The sequence below is a fragment of the Columba livia genome, chromosome 8 (genome assembly GCF_036013475.1).
Source record: "Columba livia isolate bColLiv1 breed racing homer chromosome 8, bColLiv1.pat.W.v2, whole genome shotgun sequence".
NCBI lineage: Eukaryota > Metazoa > Chordata > Aves > Columbiformes > Columbidae > Columba > Columba livia.
Window position 1 is genome coordinate 28,239,354 of NC_088609.1, and position 15,780 is coordinate 28,255,133.

At 37.2% G+C, this 15,780-nt stretch overlaps 1 protein-coding gene and 1 long non-coding RNA gene across 16 annotated transcripts in view; one reads left to right on the plus strand and one right to left on the minus strand.

Annotated features, from left to right (window-relative positions):
• ADGRL2 (adhesion G protein-coupled receptor L2) overlaps positions 1-15,780 on the minus strand; it is a 387,834-nt gene that overhangs the window by 261,363 nt on the left and 110,691 nt on the right. The gene's annotated exons all lie outside the window — the stretch shown is intronic.
• On the plus strand, positions 9,341-11,072 carry LOC135580136 (uncharacterized). Its single transcript, XR_010474401.1, has 2 exons — positions 9,341-9,474; positions 10,559-11,072. It is a non-coding gene; the product is annotated as an uncharacterized LOC135580136 (long non-coding RNA).

The following is a 15,780-nucleotide window of genomic DNA, read 5'->3' on the forward strand; positions in this document are numbered from 1 at the left end:
ATCTTTCCAGTTCTGTGTAGATGGTGTCCCTGAGGAAGTGCTCAATACTAATGAAAAGCTGAATAGTTTCTCTAAAACCGTAGGGATCTTCTATCAGCCGTGCCATATCCACCCCTGTTTTGTAAGTCATCTTCTCTTTTTATATCATTCTCTGCTCTGTTTTACTTTGAACTTCCACCGTATTAATTACATTTAGTTCAATTATTCTCCTCTGTGATGAGAAGACTATATATTACAACAGGTATTTTGTATCTATAGATACATATAGATAATGAGGGTACATGCGTGATATCAGAGATGTCTGCTTTTCAGCTGTGAGAACACTTCATATGAAGTGTAAACACTGTAGGTTTTGGTGGGGCATTAACCATTTCCAAACAGCACCTTTAGCACTGTACTATTGGAACACTGATTCCAGCACAGTTACTTTGGCACCTGACTAGATCCTCCTATAAACTTGGGCCTAGAATGACAAACCTGATCTCATGGATACCTTTAAGATACTATCAAAACACGAGCAAACAATCCAGTAACCCAATCTACTCTGGAAAAAGTATGTAAGAGGAACCTAATACCTTTTTAAAAGAAACAAACAAACAAAAACCCCACAACTGAGACGAACACGTTTGAGAGAAGCCTGGTAAACCTGAGTGCAATGTTCCAGCCTACTCATGTGTATTTTGGTGGTTTTTTTTCAGTATCTAAGACACAGAAGACAAGGTAATCAAAGCAAGAGGACATTTTTTTAAATGCAAGCTTTATAGCTGATCTGAGACATGCAGAATTTGTTCTAACTTTAAACGAGAGCTAAATTTGCAGCTCATTTACAGCTGCAAAAGAGATCACAGTACCTTAGTTTGTCCTGGATCATGAATGCACTGGATCACAACGCAAAGATTCAGTGAGACCAGCACTTCTCTGAATCTATAGCCAGGCATCCCTGCAAGCCTGGCAAGGGCTTGGAGATTAGTACACCTGCCCCAATTCCCAGCAATGCTCCCTGGAGCAGGTGCACAAAGTCTATGGTTTAGAAAGTCTCTTCACACCTGCGCCTCTTAACTAATGACCCTTTTTGTTTTCTCCTTTTTTGATCTCTTGAGTGTGAGAGATGATGCTGAGACAGCAGACAGGCAGGTGTAGCAACCCCAAGGAGAGGATAGAGAGGGCATGTGCCTGTGTGTGTGCTTGCCAACAAACCATTGATTTTGTCCTTTATCTTTTTGCAGGTGACTTCTCATGGGACTAACAAAAACACTTGCATTTTCAGAAGCTTGTGATTTCGCTGTAGCCTTGCATGCGTCTGTATTTCTTTGAGACAGGAAGAACCAAGAGCCCCTTGAACCAATTCAGTTAATCCTCATCCTTGCACTTGAGAAAATACTTAGTTAATCCTGATTCTAAGTATTTTCTCAAGTACTCACACACGATGTGAGTACAGTGTGATGTCCACGGGTGCCACCACAAGTACTCTCAGCTGTGCAGGCTGTTACTTGGCCCACGGTCAGGAGCACTGTGGAAGAGCAGAGAAAGGCTACCCAAAGGGGCTGGGGAGCTCTAAAATCCAGGAACTGGTCAATCAAGCATGTGAGGCAGAGCGTATATACAGTCTACTTCATTCATTTCATACAAATAATCTTCTTGAATTTAGCTTTTATTCTGCTTATAACCTTTCTAGAAACTAATCCTGGTTTGTGGGTGTATTTTCAGCATTCAAGACTAATCTTGTGTATTGGAAATAAACAGTTCTCCTATGTGTCATCCAGAAATTCTTTAGATTCACTGTTCATTCCTTATTCTATCTGGAAGCCATGTAAAAATCCTCTCTCTTTGGTAAGGGAGCTAAAATATTTCACACTAAATACCGATGCATACTGCGTGATCAATAATGTGTAGCAAATAATTCTGTTTGCACAAATACCTATCTTTTAAATAAGAAAATGCATATTACAAATAGGTACAGTGACAAAAATCTGTTTATATCTAATAGCAATAAAAACTCCTGCTAATGTGGTTTGGATTTAAACGAGTTCTGAATTCAAATGTATGTTTGTGCTCCTAAGTTCATTGTTGTGTGATTAATTTATAAAATCCTATGGGCAGAATAAGTCATATTTGAAATAATCTGAATGGATTAAGTTTAAAGTCATTTGCCAATAACTTGTAATCAGCGTACGATCTTTAACGATGATATTGCTGAACTTTGTCCATAAACCAATAAGCAGTTTAAGAGCTACTTACATTTCATAAATTAAACATTATCTGGATAAATACATGTCAGTACAGAAGCATCTGTGTCTCCTATCTTTTCCTTGGTTTAAATGGGTTCATCCAATATCAGCTAGGTAGTGAACTTTGAAGCAGAGTCCACTGTAATAATAGTAAAGTTTAATGATGCATAGCTTTGTGAGACTGACAAATTCCCAGCCAAAGTATTGATTCCTTGAGAATTTATGAAGCACAGGCTCTATTCTATGTCATTATGGTCCATTTTTGGCTGAAAGAATCATGTAAAATAGATTTTTAAATGAGTGGTAATAGCCAGGCATAAAGAAGATATTGATGTGTGTCATGAAGGGTGAAATAGCATGCCAGGTAAAGGCATATAACAAATTGCAAACAACAGTGCTGAAACTCCTACAAATGTAAATTTGTTTTTAGTTTTAATCAAACCTTTGTTTCAGTAAGTACAAATTTTGCCATAGAACTGAAAAAAATCCACCCTTTTAAAAAATGTAATTATTTATGGTTCGATTTCATGCTTCACTTTGGAATGTGTCTATAAAATGCATATCTCACAGACATGTTAATCAATATGAATTGTGTACTACATTACAACAAAACTACATCTGATATTATTAGGGAAAAAAATCAAATGCACATAGTTCTGCTTACTTGAGCAATATGTGAAAATTAATAGCTTGAACCTCTGCAGAACTGGCTGTTAAAAGACAGGACACTTTTTTTTTGAGTTTTAATAATACTGAGGCATTTTCCAATAAGGTAAAACCAAATTATTACATAGACAAAACTTGAAATAGGAATAAAATCTTAAAGTACAGAGGAACTGACAAAAAATATGGGAAAAGAAAACTGGTGATTGGGTTACCAGGGCTTTACAAGAAAGTAACACTGCATTTTAATTGCATTCCAGCAACCTCTTTTTGATCTAGAAAGAGGTCAGCCAGGTCTAACAATGCAAGGGACCTTCATAGTCCAGACATAAATATATCTCCCACACACCCAGAAGCGCCCTGAGAATTAGCTAAATCCACATCAGAGCAGCTGCTTTTCAACAATTCAGGATTTTATCAGCCTAATAAAAAAGGGAGCTGGCAGGAAAAAAGGCTGACAGTCTCAATAGGCTCTTCTGTGGCCTAGTGGGGCTGAAGAACTCTTCAAGGTCTTAGTCAACACTGAACAGAGGGCTCTGAACTGGCACACTCATCTACACCACAAACAGGCTGCACAGCCCAGAGAGAGGTCATTCTTTACATAAGCGGTTTTCCCAGGCAGAATGCAAGTGGATTCAAAGAAATGAGGTTGAATCCAGGTGCAAGGTTAGAACAAAAGTACTTTCAGGCTCAGGGAAGAAGGGGAAAAAAGCTCCCACCTGTAATGCAATCTAATAGTAGCACTATCTACCTCACTTCTAGTTCAAATCTTACTCTATTTTTGTATTCCATACCTTCATTATGATCTATAAAAGCAGTCCTCAACTCTCAAATGCAGCATTTTTGTCTGAGACCTAAATTTCCAGGTTACGTGTTTACAATAATTTCAAGAATCAGGCTGGGCACATTGTAAGTGTATATGATAGTAATTTCACTGTCTCACTCTTTGGTTTTATTTGTTATCAATTTTAAAACTAAGTTTCCACAGGCCATTTCACCTTAATTCATGTCTCTCTGCCTATTATCAGTGTAAAGTAGACTTTTAAAGTTGCTGTAACATAACTTGCATGTGTTAACATGCAAACATATAGTATACATAAGAGTTCATAATTATTCTACCCGACTGCAACAAATCAACTTTACTAAAATAGAACTGTCCTTTTATCGACAACTGCTGAAAAGGGTAAAATAAGTCTATTTAATGGCATATTAGATTCAGTAAATAAGCTATTCTGCAATTACTAACTCACTTGATGACAGGCGTCCAAAGAACCACCTTTGATCGCTGACAAGGCCCCACAAATTCATATGAACTATGATAAATACCTATAATTAACAGCATGAAGTTATTTCTGACCTACAGCAAAGGGATGACATCATATACAGCAGAATTTTCAGGCTGTTTGCTTACTGATCCATGTGGTTCTTTTGTGCTTTAAATTTTCAGGACTGATTTTCTAAACTTCATGCATGCATCTACATGTACAAAAATAAAGGCGTAGCGTAGTCTTAATTTTCATATATAATTACTGCAATTTGCACACACAATTCAGTTACCTTTACAACGTTACTGTCCACTTTTACATCTAACTGGTCCTATGAAAAAAATACTGAACAGGCAAATTAAATGAATAGTACTGAACTGTATATTCCCAGATCTCTGTTGTCAGGATAGATCTAGAATGCATTTTGTATTATAACTGAGAAATACCCTAGGATATCGGTATAAAAACCTAAGTCAATGCTCCTCACATACCCCAAATTTCACTAAGAAAGTGCTTTGGGACCTTATTCTTCCCAGGCTGAGCCAACTTGGATTTAACAACTTTGGTGCACACAAGCAGACAGTTAATGCACATCAACAGTGTGTGGATGTAAAATTCAACATGTCACTTATTTGTGCTTGTGAACTCTCAGTTATTTTCATGCAAACTCCACTGAAGTTATCATAGATTCACATTTTTGTAAATAATATAATTTTAAATCACATTTTAATACATCAAAAATTACTTTCCTGGATAGGAAAAAAAAAACATTAGGGATGGATCGAAAATTATTTATAGCTAGAATGAGGAAATTTCAAATTTGAAGAAAAAACACAGCCTCTCTGAAAATCGACTGAAGGTCCAGCAAAGAAGGTGCATATGGAAGAGGTAGAGCAGCAATTTCAGCAACATTAACAGTCAGATAAATGGTCTGGTTTTAGAGTATTTGTAAAAAGAATCAGCTATTTAAAGGTGACAGTGTTGAAACCAAAAATGTTTTATTATTCTTCGTCTTTGTAAAGCTGTCACTTTAAACACGGACTTCATCATTAATGTTAGAAACATATTCTTTCCCTCCCAAGTTTCCATTGATCTATACTTTTTTATAGGGACTTAAGTAAACAGAACAGAGCTCTGAGTCACTGCACCAGAATGTCAATCTTTCACTTTCACTTTGTGCTTAGCCAGATTTTTTTGGCTGGACTGATGTAACGCAACCTTGAAACCCGCTATCGTTCCCCACGTTCCCGTCACTCAGTAGCACGGAGCGAGCAGGATGGTGTCTGAACACACTTGCTCATTGTTGTTACAGCTGGTGTTGCAAATGCAAGGCCTCAATAAAGGTTGCTTGGCTGGGAACTCCTTACTATAAAACAAATTCTGTTCAGTATGTTGGGTCACTGATTTCATACATGTTGTATTAGGTTTAGGAGAGAACAAAAATGACCTTCACTGAACAGAGCTGCTTTTAGCTGTAGCTACAAATCAAGGCTGCTGAGCAAAGGGATAATTCCTATAACTGCCAAACAGAGGAATACTGTGCATCTCACAGGCAAATGCAGCCCTTTGTGGAGAAAGGTTTCTTGCCATCCACATTCAGAATTGCACAATAGGAGTTTCAGTAGAACAATGCCATGTAGTATTGTGTTTGATATATGTTTATTTCACATTACTTGAACATACTTTTGTGGAAATAATGTAAAATAACGTTTCCCACAGGATATACTGTCACTGTCACAAATAGATAGAGGCAAACTGCTTTCCAAAGAAAGAACAGGTCACAGCTTACCTAACATGATTCATCACAGAGGTTAAAGGGAATGATTGCTTTCTATGTGACCAGCTTTGCCCTGTTATTTGTCATATATACTGCTCTTACCAAACTGAAATGTGAGATCTAGATGCTGCTATAATGGGATCTTTGATTATATCACTCAATAAAACTAGAGTATAGAAATAGGCAGAAAGGACAGCACAACACAGCTGATCTTCCATTACACTTTAACAATGTTTAAGTTATATACAAGCATATCGAAGGACCAGCAACCTCTGTTAGATGCTTTGAAAATTAAGACCTGTGTAGATATTTCAGAATAAAGGATGGAAAAGTCCAATATGAGGCATCTAGCCCATTTGTTTTCTTACTAGTGAGTCAAAGATATGGACTATAACCTCTGGGAAAAAAAGAACTAAAAAAGTCATCAAATAACTGTAAAAGGAACAAATTAAACATAACAAGTAATATCTTATCATACCATAATTCTAGTGCAAGCTAAGTCTCCCTAGCAATTTATGTGAAAAAAATAGCAAATTTAATTTCAAATTAATGTTTGCATATTTTTTAAAGTGTGTTGAACTCAGGCACAGTAATTTGGCTAAGGTACCATTCATAACTCACAAATATTTGAAGACAGATCACTTTTCATATTTGATTGTAAATTCTCTATATATCTAATTTATAAAATTGTAATAATAACGAATAATTAAACACTCAGATAAGATATTCCAGTATGTATATATTATATTCCAAAAAGGTATACACTCAAGACACATATGTGTATATAGATAAATATAAATAATATGTATATTTTATATTCATACAGTATGCATTGGCAATATAGGTACACAATAGTATGAAATCTATAATACTCACAAACTCCTAAGAAACTTCCCAATAACAAATGAACTCTGATCACCACCATCTCTTTTAAGTTATTTATGTGAAACAGAGCATTCTGTTTCCTCTGAGAAGTGGAAACTTGTACGTGCGAGTTTCTCAATTCTGTTTCTTCATCTTCAGTTTATTACAATTGCTAACTTCTATTTTAACTTATGAAGATATGTTCCATATATATCATACTGTATAAAGAATATCAGTTACATTCCTTCACTGATATCTGTATCTATATGTCAATACAATGGCTTTGTAATGAATGTGTTCTAGGATGTGTGTGTGTTATAGGGGGCAATTATCTTGTCAAGCATAAGCCATACTAAAGAGAAAAAGAGTGCAAATTGCACTCGATAGCCTTAAAAGCGGTACTCTGTTCACAACGTGTTACACATACCCCTGGAAATGGTCCAAAATGAACTCTTCCCCGAGGTCTGCATTTTGTGCATGATAAGGAATAATCAGTCTCATGTTATATAAATGCAGGTGACAGCCTATGTGCTACAATAATGCAGATATAAACCAAAGTGATGATACAAACCCCTCTATTAGATGTAGATTAATGTCACTAAACGTTATTTTCCAAAGGTCATGGTCTCCAGCATACTTCTGTGTTTGGCAAAGCTACATTATTGATAAAAAAGCTCCCACTTAAGTATTATAGAAGACATACTACACTGCTTGACTTGTAAATTTTTTCTCAAAGATAATGTTATGTCAGTCTGTCTGCAAATCTAAAGCATTCGTTTCTGTTAAAAACCACTCAAATATCTTCAGGCCTTCACCAAAATATAAATAAATCTTAACAGTGCTCACACTGATAAAGTTTATTAATGACTAGAATAAGCTTTTCAAACATAGCACTAAGTATATCCACTCTTTGGAAAGGATGTGTTACATAAATCACACACCACCGCAAAGACAAGAATTTTTACATAGGGCTCCAGCCACCATCCTCCCCTCTGTCAGATCCTTTGGCCCTGGCCAAGACTGTGCCCATCCTTCCCCACAACAGCAATCTTCTGGACAAAAGACCAAAAGTACATGTTACACTGGTTAGCATCACTGATGTTTTTTGTAATACCATAGCAAAAGGTGTTAAAAGAGAGTCAGAGAAGGCTAGAGAAATACCTTCATGGTTGTTAAACAGAGTATGTGAGCAGTAGTATGGTGAACAACATGAAAATTCCCATTTGCAAAAATAACCGTAGGAAATAAGCTGGCATCATGAGTACTCCACACAGCAGTAATAAATGCCCAAGTCAAACCATTTAATCTATTAGGACCATGTCCTACCACTGTGCAACACATAGAACTGTTGAAGTTTCACAGAATAGTTTATGAAGAACATAAGTGCCAAAACATCACTTCTTAGCTAAGGTTTTTGCTGGCAAAAGTGTTTAATAGGCTTATTGGAGAGTTACTGAATATATAGTCTTACTGATATATATACTCTTACTGATTTAGGAGGTAAAATATTAAACTGTTTCTCTCATATTACACACTATATTGGGCCCCCTCAGTTCAGGAAAGACATTGAAGTGCTGGAGTGGGTCCAGAGAAGAGCAACACAACTGGTGAAGGGACTTGAACATAAGACCTATGGGGAGAGGCTGAGGGAGCTGTGCTTGTTTAGTCTGGAGAAGAGGAGGCTTAGAGGTGAGCTCATCACTATAACTATCTGAAGGGAAGTTATAGCCAGGTGGGGATTGGTCTCTTCTCCCAGGCAGTTAGCAATAGGACAAGGGGGCATGGGTTTAAACTCTGCCAGGGGAAATTTAGGCTGGATATCAGAAAGAAATTCTTTGCAGAGAGAATGGTCAGGCATTGGAATGGCTGCCCAGGGAGGTGGTGGACTCACTGGCCCTGGAGGTTTTTAAACTGAGATTGGACATGGCACTTAGTGCCATGATCTAGTCAATGGACTGGAGTTGGACCAAGGGTTGGACTCGATGATCTCTGAGGTCTTTTCCAACCCAGTCGATTCTGTGGTTCTGTGAATATTTGCTTACTTTTCAAGACAAACTAAGAATTTCAGGAATGATGGTTCAAATTTTTTCTAAAAAAAGTAATAGATGCATAGAAGTTGGTGCCCTCCTGAAAAATCATACACATTTAAGGGACAGAAAAAGACCATTAAACAACTCCTAGAGTTCTGTTTTCAGCAATATAAACCCCTAAGCCTCCAAGACTTGATTCTGCCGTGATACCTCTTTTGTACAAATTCCCATTCCCTTTACATACAGCAAGAAATTAACAGCATAACTCCAGTTTGTGATGAACAGTTCTGCTCACCATCAAGTATTACATTATTCATCTTTTGGATTAATTCTGATCCTGGCTATTTTGGGTGGTGGGATATTGGCAACTTGCCAATACTGAAATACACAGAAACACAACAGTGTCTTCCCAATGGGATTTTTCCTTCAGTCTTGACAGGTGACGTAACACCTCAGTTGTAAGAGAGACTGAAGTTGTGTCAACCTCTCAGTTACTCACTTCTAATCAAGCAGCTGTATCTCAGTTCCCAGCCTGGCTGCCTGAGAAGCCAGCACAGTGCTCCTGCTGCTCCTGTTGCTCCATGAGCAAAGCCAAACTGGTCCCTTATCTCCACCGAGGACGCTGGGTTTAACCAGCATCAGCACAGGTCAGAGAGGAGGGCTTTAACTCTCATGTGCTTGCAAACTAGTGCAGTTAAATGCTGTATTTTTGATACCTTCCTGCTCGTCTTTCCTTGGGATTGTAAACTTTTCTAAAAGTGGTTTAGAGACTTCTGCACAATTCTGCGCTTTGTACACGACTGCAGTTGTGAATTATGATCTTATATTTGACTAGGTAAGAGTGCTGATGCCTCACTTCAGGCCTAAGGCAGGTAGGCTGATAATCCTGTAAGCAGCAGAGAACTCTCAGATTTTAATTCTGGAGGTCAGCGCATCCAGGCATAATAAGCTTAAGAATCTCATCAAGGAAATATTCACAGTTACTGTTGGTTATCAGTGCTGCTGCAAGTTTAATTGTTGTCAAGGTATTCAGAGCTTCTCTGTGGGTGACTTCTAATTGCTGTTGCATCAGAATGAATAAACTGTTCTTGGGCAAAGAGCTATGATCCCATACAGACAGATACTGCTGAATACTGCGTGAAGCATTCTGCACTGCGCATCTGTATCTATGGAAGATTAATAATTGTTTCATATTAAACACTATCAATAATGCCTTTTTTTTTAGTCCAGAGGCAACAGAGTATTTGATATGACTGAATTTTCATTACTTACTCCTCTACCAATATATCTGCAAGTCCGATGTACTGTCTTCAGCAAATTACCCTGATGGGAGTGGTTGATCAAGTTCATTATTTTAATAAATGAATTTGAACTTCAATTTGATGTTTTGCATGTGTGAGCTGTTACCATACTGACATTAAAGACAAAATGAGATTCTTGGAGTCTGGTCATCTGACGACTCTGTTTTACTTTTTAACATTAATTTTATTTATTTATTTATTTTTAAAGTTTTCTCTTAAACATGTGCAATAGAATAATATGAACTAGAAATCAGAAGAATGTAATTGCCTTATAGTTTACAATTTTTGTCACTATCATGGTGGAATGTGAAAGACTGATTTAGCAACATTTTATAAAAAGCAGAAGTGAAAGCAGAGTTAGGAAATACTGCTGTGAAACAGCAAAATTAATTCCTACGAAGATGTCTTACCCATTTTTTTCCCCCTCTAGTTGCCCTGGCCAGCTTCCTGATGAGAGAAGTCACTCTGAAGGAAATGCGATATTGAGACTTCCTGAGGAGTATGTTCACAACCACACTCTCACCAATTGCGATGGTCTCTCAAAACCTCTCTGCATCCAGAGATAAAGCTGAGGAAAACCACATTTAGTCTTAAATTTAAATGAATCTATTAAAGGAATTTTAAAAGTAAAAACTGAACTTGACAATTTAAAATTTCAGAACCTGTTTCTAGCCTTTTTCTGGAAAGGCTTTAATTCATGGCTGGATGTGAAGACCCAGAAAATAAGTTGTAGATAATTGAAGGGTGTGGGATAGAGTGTTATTACCCAAGAGGAAGGCTTCATGGTCTAGTTTGAGAATGAGTCAGTCCAACCAAAGCCAAGCAAACTGCACAAACTCCACCTTAGTGACTAAGACTTCTCTGTAAATTCTGCTACTGTTAAGTTTTCCATTGTAATTACATTTTCTCTTCAAATAAACAATACGATGATCATCTAAAATAAATTAACCTGTTATTTCATCTAATGCATTTGAAACTGGAGTAGTCTCCGTGAGGAAGCAATTGTTGCTTTACTTGGGCAGACTGTATTTCTGCAGTGATGGCAGAGAGGAAATATTCTGCCTGCAATGTCCTGGCATCATCCCTACTGCTAAAGTAAAATAAATGTAAACCTAAAGGACAACTCTTTTTTTACCTATGAACAACAGAATGTCCTTCTGGCTGCAATGCCATTACTCCATTCCTCACAGACCAGCACTACTTAATGGCTCCTGACAATTACAAAAACAAGTAATTCAGGATCATCCTGAACTGAATTGTGCTAACATACAGCTGAGGATAAATTTGGCCTCGATGACTCTCTCTTTACTCAACAGTTCACATTGTTTTTATTCAGCTTGTCCCATTTCTTGCTTAACCTCACCTGGGCTTATTCTGACTCCTGTGGGCTGAGCTGGGGAGAGACACCGGAGTGAAAATTTTGCTGTACTGAATGCTATTTGTATATTGCATATTGGTACTCATGTATCCCTTTTCACTAAGACTATTGCCCTGAAAAGGCCTCCAAGGTTTCCTATATTTCCAGCATCCCTACTGTCAACATCCATTTCCAGGGCCATTAAATCAGTCTTTAAAATTTGCTTTTTCCTACATCTTACTGAGCAAAGGCATTCTGAGAACCTTTGCTTAAAAGGGCACAGGACATCAGAGGACTACAATTCTGCAGATGGTTTCTTTAACATTTGTAGCTTTGGCCAGGAATTGAAAGTCATTGGGACATAGTTTGAAGCCACTGGTCAGACAACACTGGCGAAGCCTTTGAGTTCCGTACAAACTGGGTCCAACTCTCATTTCCTGTTACCGTGATTGATTTACCCTGTGCAAGGAAAACATGGCCAAACAAGAATTCTTTCGTGAGAATCAGTAGCTCAACTTCATATAACTTTCCTGCTATGTGTTTTTCTGGTTTTCTTGGTGACTCTGGTTGTGTGTGTGCATGCATGTTCCTGACCTCTGTAGCATTTCAGAAATACTCTCCGATCCTCCTGGTCTGCTTTAGTGAGCATCTGGTTAAGCCATTGTAGGGCTCTCCTGTGTTGTACTAACCTTGACGTGCTACACAGTCTTATGAAGTAGAAGGCAAAACACAAACCATCAAAACCAGCAAAGCAGCAGCTATTTCTATTTTATACAGTTTGGAAAATATCAGAGGTAATTAAAAAACCAAAACAAACCAAACAACAAAACCAAACAAAACAACAACAAAAAACACAAACAGAAAAACCCCCAAAACCTACAAAATGGCTTGAAGCAGGCAGGAACTTTTCCTCCTTTCATAAGCTCAGAAAGGGAAAATCACTTTTGAAAGTCCTCTTTAGCAGCCTTTCATCGTCACCAGAAATTATAAATCATGGACTGCCTAGCAAACATATATACACTTCTTTTCACAACGTCTGATTCAACACACTGTCATCTGGCAATTTTCCCACTGGCTTCAATGCACTTTTACCTAAGCAAGGTCTGAATAAAGACTGCAGAATACAGTCCCTAAGCTTTAAAAATACACTGTGTACCTTTGAGGAGGATAATCTTTCTCTCCGTATACACCCAGTGCCAAGTTGGACCTGGCACTGACAAGGTTTTAGCTATTAGCAGACAATAGGGACTAGGTTAAAAATAGTGTAGACATGAGAAAGCAATGATTCTGATTAAGTAAATTCCATTGAACTCTTTCTAGTAAGCATTATTCAGGTCATGAATGCTAATTTGTCCTGCAGGGGGCTGTGGGTAATTACCCAGAAAAACTATCAGCTTTATCGAGTTGCTACAAAATAGTATTACTGAATGGAAAGCACTGTAAAGGAGACAACCTTGATATTTTCCCATAGAACTAAGCAGCCTTTTTCGGAAGATACCATAAGATGGACCAAAAACATAGTCACTTTACTTTGGATTAGGATACATTCTAGGTTACTTGTACATTTCTGTTAAATAAAATTAACATGCAAAATTATGCAGCACAGAAGTGCCACTATGACACCTAGAGCAAATTTTAGCGTTCTGCATTTTAAAGTTGTATAGAATAAGAACCATCTTAAAAAACTGAAGCAAATGTGGCACATTGGCTGCATGCCAGCAGTCACATAGAACTGCTGACTTTACTAAAATCTAGATAATTCAGTCCCATATGGAAATCCATACCACAATTACATTGTCCGTGTTCTGACACAGTCCTGATTTTGCACTTCTTTAAGCTTGGCTTTTTATAATTTTAATTCCCTCCACCAATAAAGCAATTTGCATTCACACTGCCATCTTTGCTAAGTGAGAGTGAAGAAGAAATCTGTTACATGACCTTGGTCTTTTTGCAGTTGATTACAAGGAAACAAACTCTTCAGCTAAACCTTTCTCTCACCTGTTTTTAATTGATGTAGAACATTGCACTACAAACCATAGGAGAGAACTAAACAAGCAGCGCACTGTGGCAGGTGACAACTCACTTTCATTTAAAGAAAGCCTGTGAGAGGCAAATCCTCCTGCACGGAAAGAGATGCAGTACACACACTGGAAGTTTTCCCAGGTGTACACACAATATTTGCTGCTCGCCTTATTAAAACTCAACGAACTACAAAGTGTTCCCATTGAATCTTGCAGCTCCGTAAGCATTAGTCTGACATTTGGGCTGAGTAGTACACAGAGTGTAGAATCAATCTGTGCATATTCTCTGGCCCCCTATCTGGGATTCTGGGGCATCTGGTTGGAGCTAAAGCTGTGATCCTTCCTGTGGATGCCCAAAGATCCATTAGGTCACTGGTAAAGTGACACGGTTCTGCCAGAATGAGCAGGTATAGCTAAAGAAATGGCAAGAATCAAAAGAGAAGGAGTATAAAAGAAGATATTTCCCACAGCTATTAATGCTGAATCTGTTCTATAGTCAGTTAAAATAACCTTGAAAACCAACTTAATTTTAAAGAACAGAAAAATCCTCATGATTCTTCTTAGTTTCTGACAATAGTAGACAAGAAACTTCTTAACATGTAAGACTGTGGCAGATATAAGGAATATTTTTCCTAAGTTTCGATAAAAATGAAGAAACAAGAAGCAAAGATTATTATTGAATAAATTAACTGACATTCCATTCTTTGTATTTCACTTTCTCTTGTTTTCTCTCACTTTTCACTCTCCAATTACTTTCTTTTTCTTTCTTTCACACAGGCTCCAAATAAATACATTTCTCTTTTCTCAACACAAGATTAACATTCCCACAGAACCAGCAGTGTTGATATCGGCCGCTGTAATTTGTTTGAAGGATCGATTTCGTGTTCAAAACACTGGGACAACAATGTTTGTCAGTAAAATAAAATATTGAACATAACTTGGAGTTGGACATGATATTAATTAATAACGTTTTTCAGTGCCTCACTTTCCATAAAAGGTATGGGGTTTGGATCAAAGATTATAAAGTAACCCTATACTTTTTGCTGGAAAAGGCTCATTTTTGTTTGAAGTATTTGAATGCAGCTGGATAAGTTTGCCATTCCATATTTTTACATTTGATTTAAAAATAAACTCTATTATCACTTATTTTGAAAATATTATATTTTCCTGATTTTTTTTTGCAAAGAATAAAAAAAAATGTTTCATTCTTAAACTAAATTGTTTAAAAAGTGTCCTCATAAACCCAGCAGCTCTGAACAAAAACAACTACATGATTGTGAAGCTCAAGTGTTCTAAGGTACTAAAAAGGAAATGCAATAAAGGATTTTTTCATTCTTTTTGTCCCTCAACAATAAAAGAATCGAACAACAAAACTCCGCTCTGAGTAGTTGTGATTATTGGCAATTCTCACTTTTTGGTGTCATTAAAACCCATAAGCAATCGTGATATTTCAGCTGCACATTTTTCTGCTGTCAATATATTTTGTTTGAAATCGATAAGACCAAAGATGCATGTTCACTTCAGATTTATATTCTTCAAAATATCATACTGTCTCTTCTCGTGGTTCTTGTTTAAGAGAAAATGAATACTAAATGTATTAATGAGAAATCTCAGCTATAAAGAATGTGCACAAATGTGTTTTTAACATTAGTTAGCCCCTCTGTTTCCAGAAAGTTTTCCAATAACCTTTTTGGTTACTTGGAGGACGTATGAAATATATTTTCCTCTGTTTTCAGCTGCAAGATTGGTACTTCTAAATCCAATTGTTACTGAGTATTTTGTCTTCGCACTAATATTAATTTCCCAAACAAAATTAATACTGCCAGAGAACATAAAATTAATGTCACTGTTAGGTCATTAGTCAATAGCTTGTGCTCAGTCTAAAGAGGGCAGGAAGCATTAATCTGAGTGTGTTGCATGGGATTATTGTTCATCTTAAGGAAAAGGTTAAAAAAACCCCTTTTCTTTCAATAGGGGCATTAACATAAAGAAAACATAAACACACAGCAACCCAAACAAACTCCAAAATTCTGTTTCTTTCTTCAGGCTGTGAAAGACTGAGAGCCATTTCTCATCGTTCCTGAATGTGCTCTGTTGTAGAAAGAGCCTAACAAGGATTAAAAAGGCCGCCCTGTGCATGCACTTTGCTAAATCCCTGCATGCCATTCTAGGGTGACTGTACTGTCTGAACAAGTTCTCCCTGTTTGCATGTAAGAAATAGCTGGCTCAAACAATTCATCTGATCAGCGAGGCTCAGCCAGAGAGTGTGCCAGT